Source organism: Ruditapes philippinarum, unplaced genomic scaffold (assembly GCF_026571515.1).
Source record: "Ruditapes philippinarum isolate M1 unplaced genomic scaffold, ASM2657151v2 ctg204_1_1_1_1, whole genome shotgun sequence".
NCBI classification, from domain to species: Eukaryota; Metazoa; Mollusca; class Bivalvia; order Venerida; family Veneridae; genus Ruditapes; species Ruditapes philippinarum.
Window position 1 is genome coordinate 73,304 of NW_026854772.1, and position 14,008 is coordinate 87,311.

Below are 14,008 nucleotides of genomic sequence, written 5' to 3' on the forward strand. Positions count from 1 at the left end.
GACAGAGACTTGTTAAAAAGCTATCCTGGTAGCTTGCGGAACATAACAGGTTCTACTCGGGTGCTCGTTCGTGCCTGAGATAATGTACGGATACCAGTAAAGCATGAAAATCGCCATAGGACATATACTATGTTGGTGCGACGTTAAACCCATCCAAAAAAAGGAGAGATGAGCAGACGGTCATGCATCTACGGCTTTTCACTTTTTGTATATATCATTAAAGTACATCATGTGAAAATCCGGTATCAGATAATTGTGGTTAGTAACGTTTGCGCTTTCCAGGATATCATTACCTTGTGGCTAAAATTACGTATGATCAAATAGCCCAAAGACAATATTTATTTTCAACAGGGTTCAATTTCGAATACATCTTATCTGCAAAAGCGTTTTAGCTCCTATTTTCGTAGAAAAAGCGTGAAGCTATTATCATGTTCAGGGTTGGTCAACATTTGAAGGAACTATAAAAATATTGACGGCATATACAGAGCAGATAATCTTGTTTTTGGAAAGCTATGTCCCCTTTTCTACTGACCAGTTTTGCTTATATACTTTTCTCACAAATTATCAAAGGTATTCACTATCATGGACATGTAAGCTTACTCAGAATTTATTGAATAATAATGCTATTTTTATGATTTTCTTTTATTTTAATATCTTATCTACTTACAGTATATATTAAGTACATCATTGAAATGTTGTTATGACTATGTAAGCAATATGTCCATATACTCATTTACACTAAGGCTAATGCTTCAACAATTTAAATACATCATGTGATTACATCTGGTATACTTTCTGTACTTTCTACAGTAAACCCGGTAAGTTTGTTAACCTAAAACATTGGTACTAGATATTCTAAGGATGTTCATGTTTAAAAGTTGAATTCTGCTTAAACCAGTGCTTTGGGACGTGGACGGTAGTTTGCACTTGACAGTTCCGTCCATTAACAAGCTAAATTAAAGCGTACCTGCAACATATTCAATTTTGCCCTTTTTGACTTTCATAAGGGATTCTTATTTTCTCAATTTGATAATTTGTATCCTTGCAGTGTTAACTGTACTTCATATCTTCAAATTCCCTTTATTTGGTTGTGCGTTCCTTAGAGAATGTCGTATTTTCATCATATAACGAATGTCAAGATAATACATAGCCAAAATTGTCTTGTTTGAAATTAGACAAGAAACCTGATTTTATTCTCTCACGGGTATTTTTATGACGACTTTTCTTTCGTCGGTGATCTTTTCAATCAATCATTAAGATTTCTTTGTTCAGCATTTTCGAGGATTTATTCTTACATGTATTTGCAAAAAGCACATTTTATTTTAGCTCCCTGTGAAACAAATTGTTAATGGCACCAATTGGTCTTAGAATTTTTATTTTTATTTTTGATAAGATTGAATGGTATTGTCTAATAACCTTGACGTTTTTGACAAACTCGGAGAAACGTGTCTACAATACTCTGCCATAGTTTAATACATTTTTTTACAAAAGCTGACTTTAATTGGCATTGTTTTTTTTAAATTGCAAATTTAAATACATTTTATTGCTGAAATCTGAGTAAAGACCTTGCAATTTATTTGATATCAGTATCAATATCATTTCAATAAAAATTGTCACGTGTAAACGTTTTTTTAATGAAATAAAGTTTTTCATCAAAATCATCCAAACAATGAGAAATTATCTTTACCAGCATTCTTTGGGCTAATGTTATCACTTAAAATAATAAAAAAACACAAAAGTCAAGAGATCAGAACATTATGTGGAAATGTTATATTTTGCAAGTAAGATTCCTACACATGCTTCGTAGTTTTCAGTGTAATGAGGAAAAAGGTTTTACGATTTGCATGATGCATAGTAACTAAAACTTTAGTATAAACGTACCTGCAATCACCATCTCGTGAGGAGAAATCCTTTAGGTACTCCTGTACTCAAGGTTACTGCTATTCTGACTACAAGATTCAATAGATATACATCAATCATTTCTAAGTATTTTAATAATTAATGTTTCCAATTCTTGCTTTGGCTGCTATGTTCTTGGTGAGATACGGGCTATTCTTGTTCTGGTGTAAAGTTTCATAATATTTGTTTTTCTTCGTTCCTTAGTACATTGTTGAAACATCAGTATGATAAAAGATGAATTAGCAAAAAGATTTTATACTACAATGATACTATTTGTGGCCATCATTTATAATATTCTTTGAATGGTTAAAATAAATAAGTCTGTAATAAAAGGTCTGCTAAACCATGAGTAAACATGTAAATTGCATTTAGTATCGGAAATAACAACACGCCACAAACGAACTATTTATGGATGTTGTTGGCACGTGTGAGATACATGATTCGATATAACATTATATTTATAACACAAAAAAATAAAATGTTCCAGAACAAACTATTATTATTCATCATATAAATGTTTATACATGTACTAAATCACTTAGAATTCAAAATGATATTTTATAAGAATATCCAAAAGATACATATATGTTGTTTGTATCAATATTTGAAATACTTTTGGAAAATGTACCCCATGTGGACCAAACCGCTTTTAAGATAATGTTGTTGTCTTATTCATTGCTTTGTGGAATGAAACACATTTTATGTTTATGTCTCTAAGAATAGTGATAGTAGATTTATATTGTTTGTTATGCTGGCGACTGTGATAAAAACAATTTGTGACAAATTGTTCTTATCATTTAAAGAGATGTACAATGATGTTCGTAGTTTACAATGCTAATTGTAGTTTTGATTATTCTCAACAAACATGATTTTAAAATGGTGTAAATGTTATGTGTGAGAATTACTTTATGAACATTACAATTTTGATATTCGTAATACATATTGAATAGGTATGGTCAATTGAATTGCTATCATCATGTTGGCATTATTTTTCTATTTTCAGATGATTTGATACAACTTGGCAACTCATGACCAATATATAAATGTAGACGTATAGAAAGGATAGCGGTAAGTTGAATGCACTAGTTGAGATATATTTCAGAGTTAATTAGTCTTGAAATAGATAATATTACATACTTATGACGTCACTGTCTAGTGACGTTACTATGACTTAGAAGTCTCTAAAGCATGATTTTATACTTATTATGCTTGAACATTTATTGCTCGACTTTCCTGTATTTGGCAAGTCAAGACATCCCTGTCTAATTTGATACTTTATGAAATAAGTATGTCAAAAAGGCAATTATGAACTATGTTTCAGTAAGTTGGTTATTTTGAGATATAACACTGTGATAGCTAGTTTATAGCAGGTTTGACCGCAGACAGTTCATTTTTTAATTCACGTTGAAATCAAAGATAACTGCAAATTATTGGATATGCATAAATAGGATTAGGTTGATTTTAACTTCGTTTATAAAAAGATTTCAAACTCCTTTTCTACAGACAGTACTAGTACACACATACTTTCTTCCTTACAGCAATGCAATATCCTTCCATGTAATCCCAAAACAAAAGTACAGACAAGAGAATAAATGAACCAGGCATCATTAATTTTTTTTAGTAAACTTGCAATTATCCATGAAAAGAGAATTGTACAGCACAAAATTGCACATTTCAACGTCACATCTAGCAGAGAATCTCATTGAAATCATTATACACGTAAGACTGTTTGCAAAACAATTTCTTTGACGTACCTAAATTTAAAGTCTTATAGGTTGTGATTTCTTTGGAAAGAGAACATTTGCTTATTTAACAGAACCTGTTGTTGTTTTCTCCTCTTTTTTGGCTCAATAGAATTGTTTCAACCAAAAACTAAGTAAATTTTTTCACAGGTTCTTTTTCCCCCCTGAAATTACATTTTAAAGCATTTTAAGGTATGGCTAAATAAAGTAAAACACTCTCTTTTATTTTAAATCTGTAACCATCTATTTTTGGTTCTTGTTAGCACAATCTGTAATTGATTTTTCACTTAAACTTCATTGAATTGATACCAATTTTCGCAGGATTTATTATCTTTTAATAAGGAAAATTACAAAAAAAAAATCCTGAAAGAAACGATTAATGGAATGAGTTGAAGGAAGTGTAATTGATATTCATGGAAATGATTATGTGAAACATTTATTTTTAATGTATCAATTTATTCACCAGTGTTACACATTATGTCAAGCAACAGTCAATTAATTGAATATGTCTACTAGACATAAAATGAATCAATATAAGACATTAGGAATTAGAATTATTTTCTTTAAAAAAAATTAGATAACATTTATTAGTATGTTATTTCTGATATCGAAAGACACTCCTTTGAAAGCAGGTTTAATTGATGAAAATTGATATATATCAAATCTTTCTTTAATAGTTTGTAGATGCCATTGTTTGATCTTTTTTACAACTTATTGAAATAAAATAATTAATTTGCTCCATTACTCTACGTTACGAATCAAAAGGTAGGGGAGCCTTTCAAGAAATTCTATTTTAGAACTTTTATCATTGCCTTGAAATTAGTTTCCCCTCTCATTGATATATCCTTTCAATATGTAACAAATATATCGAGACTGTGTATAAGTTTGTGGTAAAAGTGTTTGAGTTGATTTTTTTTCATGACTACTAGTTATACGAAGTAAGCCTGAATAAAATCAAGTAATACTAAATGTAGAATTTCAAACATTGCATTTCGGGTTTGTAATCCTTATTAATTTCGAGGTATTTTGTTCACCATAAACCTGTTGTTTAACATTGAAGTAAATAATTTAGCGCCAAAACATATATATATATTTCACTACTCGACAGTCGGATTTATTTGTGTAATACGCTCTGATCGACATCGCTAAAAATAGCATTTTCATTGATTAAAATCATATTCATCCGCGTAATTTGTGATTGTGCATTTATTGACAATTCTATAACCCAAAGCTACTTTTAAACTTTGAATGCGTTGTAATTTGTTGGATACTTGTAACAAAATAAAAATATTTCTTTCTTGTAAAATAGCTAGTTTTAAGCTGTTTTAAGAACTACTTGTTGTTAGGTTTGTCGTGAACCGCTGTGTCAGAGATTGAATGTCAGCTTTGTATTTCCTGATCTTTGATCAGAAAATACAAAAATGCAATTTTATGAACATTCACATTTAATATTAACTATGTAAATGTCGCTTTCGTGACATATTGAAAATATAATTTTCTATGTTTAATATAAATCTAACAGTTAAGAACAATTTTAAAATCATTTAAAAATGTTTAAAAAGTCTTGAAATGTTTTGTTTTATATTCATTTATATAGTTTCATTGTGTTTCATCCTTAGAAACATAGGGAAAAAGTTTACTATTGCAAAATAACAATTAAGAGTTGTTTAAGTTGTTCATGTTAAGATTTTTGAATGCTGTATATAGCAGTACATCGCTGCAATTTAGTCCTAGCTGGATTAAATCTTTCACTATGCAAGTTTATGTTTAAACTGTTTATATTTTATATTTTAACTTGTGTAAGATTTATTCACTTATTCAAAAGTTCTCCTGAAAAAGTACATACAAGGCACATACAATGTTAATATGTTAATAGTTGGACATATATTTAGATTTAGCCTTTTTTTTAAAAAAAAATACGTATACTGTATATCACCGTCTAGTACAAAGCTCTAATGATATGGTCAAAGTAAAAGAGATACATTAGGGAAGCAAAACTCTTTTCTGTATTGGCAGTATAACAGACAACCAATACATTACAATTGTAATAAAGACAAATTAATGGATAATAAAGCGATAGACAGAACTCCTTTAGAACTTAAAGATGCCTATGCCACGTAAACTATTATTGTAATATGGCTTAAATACGTCTGCTTCTACTCTAATAGAATAACCGAATGAGAATTCATGGAAGCAAAATTTAAGTTGACATGTAGTTATTTAAGAAGAAGTAAATATGGAGGGTTTAGGTAATTCGGCGATTTTGGCTTGTACAAGCCATGTTTTGCACAGCTTTTGCTTTGATTGTTTTTTTTATTTATTATTATTTTATGTTTTTGAAGCATTGTGATATTAACGGTTTTCTCTTAAATAAAACAAAACATAGAAAATGGAAAACTATTGAAATATTATTATTACGGTCGTTCAAAATATGATATATAATTAAGCTTGAGGATTTGTTTGAATTTTCTATGTGTAAATCAAGCAGATGTTTACAATCAATTGATATGAAAGGTGTTTTCTAGAACAAGTTCGGAAACGTCGTCAAAGCGTAATTTTGTACTATTTGTTTGTTGTTGTTGTTCTTATTTGGTTAGTGCTGTTTTTATTACACGACGTTGTCTAGAAAAGAGCGAAATAAGCGTTTTGTATTGCTCAAAATTTGTTTTTCTGTGTTTTATGGCAATTCACATGGAGTGCATATCAATAAACTGGAAAATGTTATTACCCTTATATACAAGATAAATTCTCAAAAGACGTGTGGGGTTCATGTACTTGTATCGGTTATTATAAAGTCAACAACAGTACTTTTAATGTCTATATCATAAAAAACATGCAACATGATCGCGTCTTTGCGATCATTTTAGTACATATATTTTACCAAATTTCATCAGAAATAACTTTAAAATAAGTATTGCAACTGTTTAAAAGAAACAGAAATGATCGAGTAGTTGACGTACACTCAGAGCAACCTTGGCTCTCTCACGGTTTTGGTTCGGTGCCCTATTAGGGCATCATGTCGATGCGATTGGATTAAGTCGTTGGCTGTCTACTGCTAACGTCGCCTTGCCTTTGTGAGATTTAAGGACAAATAAATCATATCATTAATGTTTGTGTCAGCAGTGTGTAATAATGGTAAAATATTTCCACTAAGGATATTTTATTCCTTGCTTTAGAAATAATATGTGCATATTCATATTGATGATTGCTATTGAAAAATAAGAGTGACAATATAGAGTAAATGTTATAATTTTGGTAAATACTGTTTTATGTACATTTACAATACGATTTTACAGAAAAAGAAAAACATACCATTGTATGAACAAAATTTAGAACGTACAGAGTTCGTGCACATGAAAAGTCGTCATTTACCAATTTCACCAAAGAGACCGCTTCATAATATTTATTTAAAATATAAATTTTAAAATGATTGATATTTATTACTCTTTATATTTAATGTTCTTGCATGCAGACGAGATTTGTTCCTGTACATAGACAAACTTTCGTATGCATTGGACATAAGATGTATTTTACTATCGTTCTAGTCTGTAATGTGACAAAATGAATAGGCAAATATATATATGATATTGTTTTCATTAGATTCCGAACGATTTTAAATAAAAAATATCTTTAAAATATTTATATTTTATGAGCAAGTAATATTTTAAGAATTTATTTTAATACGGTAAGCTTTATATGTAATGCCTTATGCTTTTGTAATGTTCTGAAGTTTTTCCATTCTCTGAAATAATTTTATTTGATTAAACAATCTTTGATTTTTGCTTTACTGTGTAGTTTTCCGCTGTTTTCTCTAAAGACCTTGCAATCGTGGTTTTAGGATAATATTCAACTCTACTTTACTTGCTTAAAATTTGAAAAGGGATGTTATATTCATTTTGCACGTGCATTTTTATGACAACTCTTATATTCTATGTATGGTGATAATAGTAATCGATTACCAAACAATCCTTTCTAACGCGTTATCCGATTGCAAAATCTCATATTTTGTTTGAGATGCACGTGAAACAAACTTTAATTGTTTCTGGCACCAGATAGACTTGCTGAATATATTTGATAAGATTGATTGATATTGACTCGTGCTCCTTGACAACAAGTATAAAAGAGAAAAATGTGTAAAATTGTTTTATAAAGGGTACGTTATTCTAACATGACTGACACTAATGTTGGACGATGACGTTGCACATGTTACCACCAAACACCCAAGCACCGGGTAAGATAGATTCGATTTAAATATTGTTCATGGAATAGATAATTCTTAGTCCACTTGCGGCAACTGATTTTACCCAGGCGACCAGTGAGAACCAAGCTAAGCCGATACCATATCTGACTTGATTCTACTCTCCAAGAGTATATTTTACAGACACTCCTTAGTGATCTTACAAGTGCCCTAACAATGATCGCTAGATTGGATAGATAGATATATGGATAGATATATATCTTTTCCAAATAATTGAATTATTTATACCCTTATTTTAGGTTTGGCTGCTACGTCAGAATTATTTAAGGTTACTCCTGTCCGAAACATAGTGCTCGTTTATCTTGTACAATTACCTAGTCAGTTCAAAAGAAAACATTGGGAACAGTGCTTGATTGACAATTCTCTATTGACTGTGAAAAAGTGTATACTGGGTCTAACCGACATGGTGCAATATCTAGTCATCATAATTCCAGTATCCAAGTTTGTTGGCAATACATTTCAAATACATTTCAAATCGATTACGTTCAATAAAATAGGAAACTAAATTCAAAATTACTTGAATTTATATAAACATAAAGAAGTAAACTTCTTATGTGTATACCATGCAGTACCTGATTGTACTAAGATAATTATATTTCCTTTTTTGTTAACATTATATACGTTTGATACTTATTGATAATCATTATCATTATTTACTAGTATTCAATTTGGATAAATTAAAAAACCACACAGAAAAACGTCAATGATGTCCTTTGCAAAAGAACAAAATATTTCCGTACCTTTCCGTTACTATGTTCACTAGACCTAATTCATCAATATCCCTTTTAATATCTTTCTATATTGTTAAGTCATTTTCGTGATTTAGCATGACATCTAAGATATCTAGAAAGATTGGAAATATATTCTTATTATTGTTTTTTCATTTTCTCTCTTGTATATTTATGACCTATATCTAGATGCAAGACGCAATCGGTGAGACCATTGTTTGTGATATATGTCTTATTTGAAGATTACTACTTGCCAAATTTGTCTGGGACTATAACATATTACAAACACAAATCTTTAACGTCACAGTCTGCCGTTGTTGATGCTTGAAATAAGTGATTTTAAACTATTCTCAGAAGTATACTGGTACTTTTCTTTAAAATAACGAATATGGTAAATTGTTTATTGTGATGATTTTTCAACTACGTAGCCTGTCATATTACAAAATCTTTGTTCTATCATACCATTCAAGGGACTAAATGGCCCTTTAAAATGATCGTATGCTATAATGTCAAATCATGTTCGTGACATCAACACTCGAACCAAAATGTTGCAAGACATGCAAGATACGTGTGAATGTATTGTCATCAGAAACCTACAGGTGTATCATAAAGTGAAATATCTATCAATCAGTCACACTTAATTTTGCTATTTAATCTTTCTCAAATTTACCATATCATGTCCAGTTCGTAAATGGACACTATGAACTATGAATTAAAGTATAGAAACATTTGACTTTGATGGATTACAATTTGGCAGGTAGAAAGACTGACGTTGTATATAGAATTTCACTGTAAATAGAAAATAACAGCATATCACTGGACGCGCTAATGAAAAAAAATTTTAACTGTTATTTGAGAAAATTACCTTTTAGTAGTTTTGTTTTGTATTTGTTGAAGTATTTGCTTAATCAATGTATATTTTTCAGTTGTAACTTGTATACGCGAAATCCAAAAAAGAAAGATTAAAAGCGATTAGCTTTATAACATACCGGTGGGGTTGTTACACTTTTTCATTATCATCTATGTACTAAATCAAATCGAATCTGCACTTTTCATGTTATTTTGTTATTTAATGCTTCCAAGGGATCACTCTTTTTAATTTTGTTTAGAAGATTCATTTTTTGTGGTTCATTCAAGCTAGTTCTGGTGATTTCAATATTTGACGACTCATTATATTGTAACTGTAATATACGCATAAAATGGAAAACAAAACATACGTATCTCGTTCCAAAATAAAAAGGGATTGTCCAATCAGTCCCTCTTTTTAGCCTTAAAATAGGGTTTTGGGTTGAAAATATTGGAGTTATTTTACACAAATGGGGAATACAAAAAAGAACAAGTGACTCTTTTTTCATTCAATTTAATTGAAAATTCGACTTAAAACATTGAACAAATACATAATTATAACAAACATTTTGTTCGATCGATCGAACAAATATATATATATTTTTTCGATCGATCGAACAAAAAGGGCAAACTTCTTATTACTTAATTTGTTTGATCGACCGAACAACATTTCTTTTTAATGTTATCACAAATGTCGATAAAGAATTTGCTTATTTTCATATATAGACAATTTACAGTTACCATTGTTGTCTTGCGCTATATTCATTATACTGCTTGTGTCGTGTACATTTTCTAAAATTGTAAAAATGATAAAAACAAGATTGTATTTATCATAGCTTTCCTTTGATAACTTTACTTATGAATATTTGATTCCTTAATAGAAATGCAATAAATGTGGCCAGTATTATTTTATTCTTGACATTTGTTTTAACTTTTTATCTTTAATTACTTAGAATTAATTATAACATTTCTTGATGTTAGATTTATTACTTGTTTGTCTTCTTCGGATGATTGTAATAATTGGTTTTAAATCTTATTACTCAACAGAAACATTGTTTTTTTCTTCATTTCGTCATTTTGGAATTAATTTGCATAAAGCCAATTCGATCTCTAACAGTTATGAAATATAACTTTTAGATTAAAGTTTTGTAATTTAGCCAATTAAACATGAATTCAAGCACGATTTGTATACTTCACAGTATTATAATTATTGCAAAATATCATTTTACTCATTAATTGTTTCAATATTGAATGTGGCAGAATGGAGAGGGTGAATGTAACTAATTTATGTTTTGCACAATCTATTCCCAAAGGATAAAATGCAAAGCAATAATATATCAAATCATAGAGTAAATAATGTTACTAGAATTACGTATCAATGATATTCTTGCCTGTCTTTTATAGTATATTGTAAACACATATTCTCTTCAAATTATATATCTTTACATTATGTTTCAGTACAATTATGTACGTTTTCCTTTTTTTTTCAATAAATATCAAAAGTGTACAATTACTAAACTTTAGACTTATCTTATGAAAGTGATAGTAAACGTTGCTTAATTTTTTCAATAACGCTTGTTTATTACCAAAGAATTTGCCATTTCTTCTTCTCCAATGTCTTTTTTTCTGACAAGTAAAAGATATATTGTATACTTTGTCTTTTTTTAAATGTCAAAGATAATTTAAAAGTCATTCAATACTTATTTAAAACGTCTAGAAAGTATATTTACAGTAGTTCTGCAAATTTACCATTTTAGAAATCGGTAAATTTCTCCATTAGACAGACATGTCTTGTCAGTTTAAAAGAAGGGACCATTCAAAAATATTTCCAGACAACAAAAACTTTATACACAGATATGAACAAATAAAGTAATAATTAGGATAAAGAAAAAATAACATTGCCGCTCTTTTCTTACACTACGATGATTACATTTTAATGTTCTAACAATATATTATATTGTCTTTTTTTCAAGTTACAATTATCTTTTGTCAAATGAAATATAAATGATAAAATCATATTTCTTAGAGGCGGGATATTGAAATATGTAATCATATTATATTTGTACTTTGGTGTCTCGTGCTCAAGATATCGTAGTATTATCCTCTGTGTTTCCCAAAACGACCGTCAAATAGCTACATGTTTCACATAAACTGTGTACTAATACAAGTAATTTTTTAAAATTCCTTGAAATCAAACGCCTTCGTCATCTCTCTTTTTAAATGAAAGGGTATCTGAGTTTTTTTCTTCAATCAACCAATAAAGCTAGAAAGTAACCATATGATCTCCGAAATTGTAAATTTGGCTTTTGACAACCTGACAAGACTTTTGATATTTTATGCCTTTTTATGTATTTCGCATTTGGCATTTCTTCATATTCATATTCTACGTGATTTCCGACGCTTTTATCACATTCCCATCTCTACTCTTGTCTATTTCCATGTTTTACGTATTTCAGAGTTATTTAAGGAACCAATTCCGCCGACTCGTTGTCAGATTCAGTCGTTAAGATAGCAATGTTCCACAATTGCTATAAAACTTGTCATTGGAATCAATGAAGTAATGTAATTAAAGCATGCTTTCTATTTTAGTCAAACGTTGCTTTAATGCATATTTCAACATATAACCACAAATGGTCGAAGCAAAAGAAAAAAACTGAATAACTCTCAAATCGGTCGAGAAGAGTAAAAGTTGATGACAATATGGACCTTTCTTCAGATTTTAAAAACAAAATGAACATATATCTTGTTAGACTTATTTTGATAATAACTGTTTTAGAATGACATAACAATCTTATGAAAGTTGAGTATAATTGTATCATTAGAATGGTTTTAATACTTATATATAGGCCTCAGGAGAAACGTTGATTATATGTTACTATTTAACTATTTTATAATTAATCGTTACGAATAATCTAAAATGATAGTAAAAAGACATTATTTCGATTAATATATTGAATAATTTATGTAAGTTATTTATTAAAATGTAATGTCAGGAAACATTGTTAATTCATCCGTTAAGAATAATTTATTAACAGATTAATGTCACAGTGCAACTTGACAAAATCGGAGACTGCATATCACTGTTACCATTTGTTTCCAGAATCACTAGAATTGATATAGACATTTGTAAGTGCTGCAATTTTCTGTTATCTTGCAGTCCCGTCTAGTTGCTGTTTTCTGTCAAGCATCTCTCGCAGAAGAATTATTTTACGACATATCCTGTGTTGTTTCATGTTGAGAAATAACATATTGTTATCTACGCGAATTGAAATATCTTCTATGATAATTTGAACATATGTGAGATCAAGGTATCATAGACGGTGCTTAAATAAGGCATTATTCAAAAGGATTTGATTTATTCCCTGCATTGAAGTTTATGCTTAAAACAGCACGTTGCCATTTCCATACTTTAAAATAGTATACGTAACAGCTCAATGTGTACAGAAAAGAGATAAAGATAGCACAAGAAACGTTCACTGTCTAGAGAAATTGGAAACATAGAATGAAAGTGAATAGAATATTATTATTTGATTGAGGATCATTAAGTTTCATCGATTTCCAGGGATTTTTTGAGATAAAGTCCAATGGCAAAATACCATTTTAAGTCATATTTTACTAGAAGTTGTTTGGATTGTAATGAAGTTTAGCATATACTTGTATGTACCGCATCTTATTACAGATTTCTTGAATTGCTTAAAAAAGATTTCAATTTTTCATACATTATATTTTTCTGTAGCATTGCCAAAATAAATTAGAGTAAATATTTTAATTATACATCATTTCTTATCTAATTGGATACAATTAATCTGAATATATTTTGCATAAATTGACATGCACTGATTATACCTTTAAAATTATCATAGTAACATACTGTAAGTAACATTTCAAAACATTGATAAAAGCTCATGTCATTTTATCTTAAAAGGATGTTTTTTACTTGACATTCAATTTGCTAAAATGGGTTGTCTTTGCATCAGAACAAGTGATGATGCCAAATTAATTTTCACTCATATTCGGAGATGCATAATATTAATAAGTTCCAATCATGCGAGTTCCATCATATGGCTTTGGATATCAATTCAACAAATTGCTTGCTCAAAAAAATCTTTTTCCTATGCTTTCCTTTCTTAGTTGTACTGACTTTTGTCTTCAATTAAAGAAATATTCTTCTGAATTGAATTTATATTTCAAAGATACTGTTTTATGTTATGTGTTGAAATGCTTTGTTAAAACAATCTACTTTCGGGTTCATTTAAACATACACTGGGAAATTAATAATTATTTATTAATATAAACGTTCTATAAGAAAGATATTAGGATGCGAATCCTTATGGCGTTATTACCAGATCACCTAAACATTATTTAAAAAGGTATATAATGCTCATAGTTTTAATATAACCTCTTCATGACGTGCAAATAATAAAAAGAGCCTTTAATTTCAAGCAACAGCAAATAAACAACATATTGTTAGTCGCTACCATAAACTGTTGCAATGACGTCCTCAATCATTATCACTGGTACATCAAACAGTCAAA

General features: G+C 29.3%; 1 protein-coding gene across 1 annotated transcript in view; it reads left to right on the forward strand.

The window, feature by feature from the left end:
* The window catches only part of LOC132741026 (uncharacterized), a 106,153-nt gene that overhangs the window by 21,432 nt on the left and 70,713 nt on the right, over positions 1-14,008 (forward strand). The window contains exon 2 of the mRNA XM_060729105.1: positions 2,903-2,967. The gene's annotated coding sequence lies outside the window, so the exon portion shown is untranslated. The remainder of the gene's footprint in view (positions 1-2,902; positions 2,968-14,008) is intronic.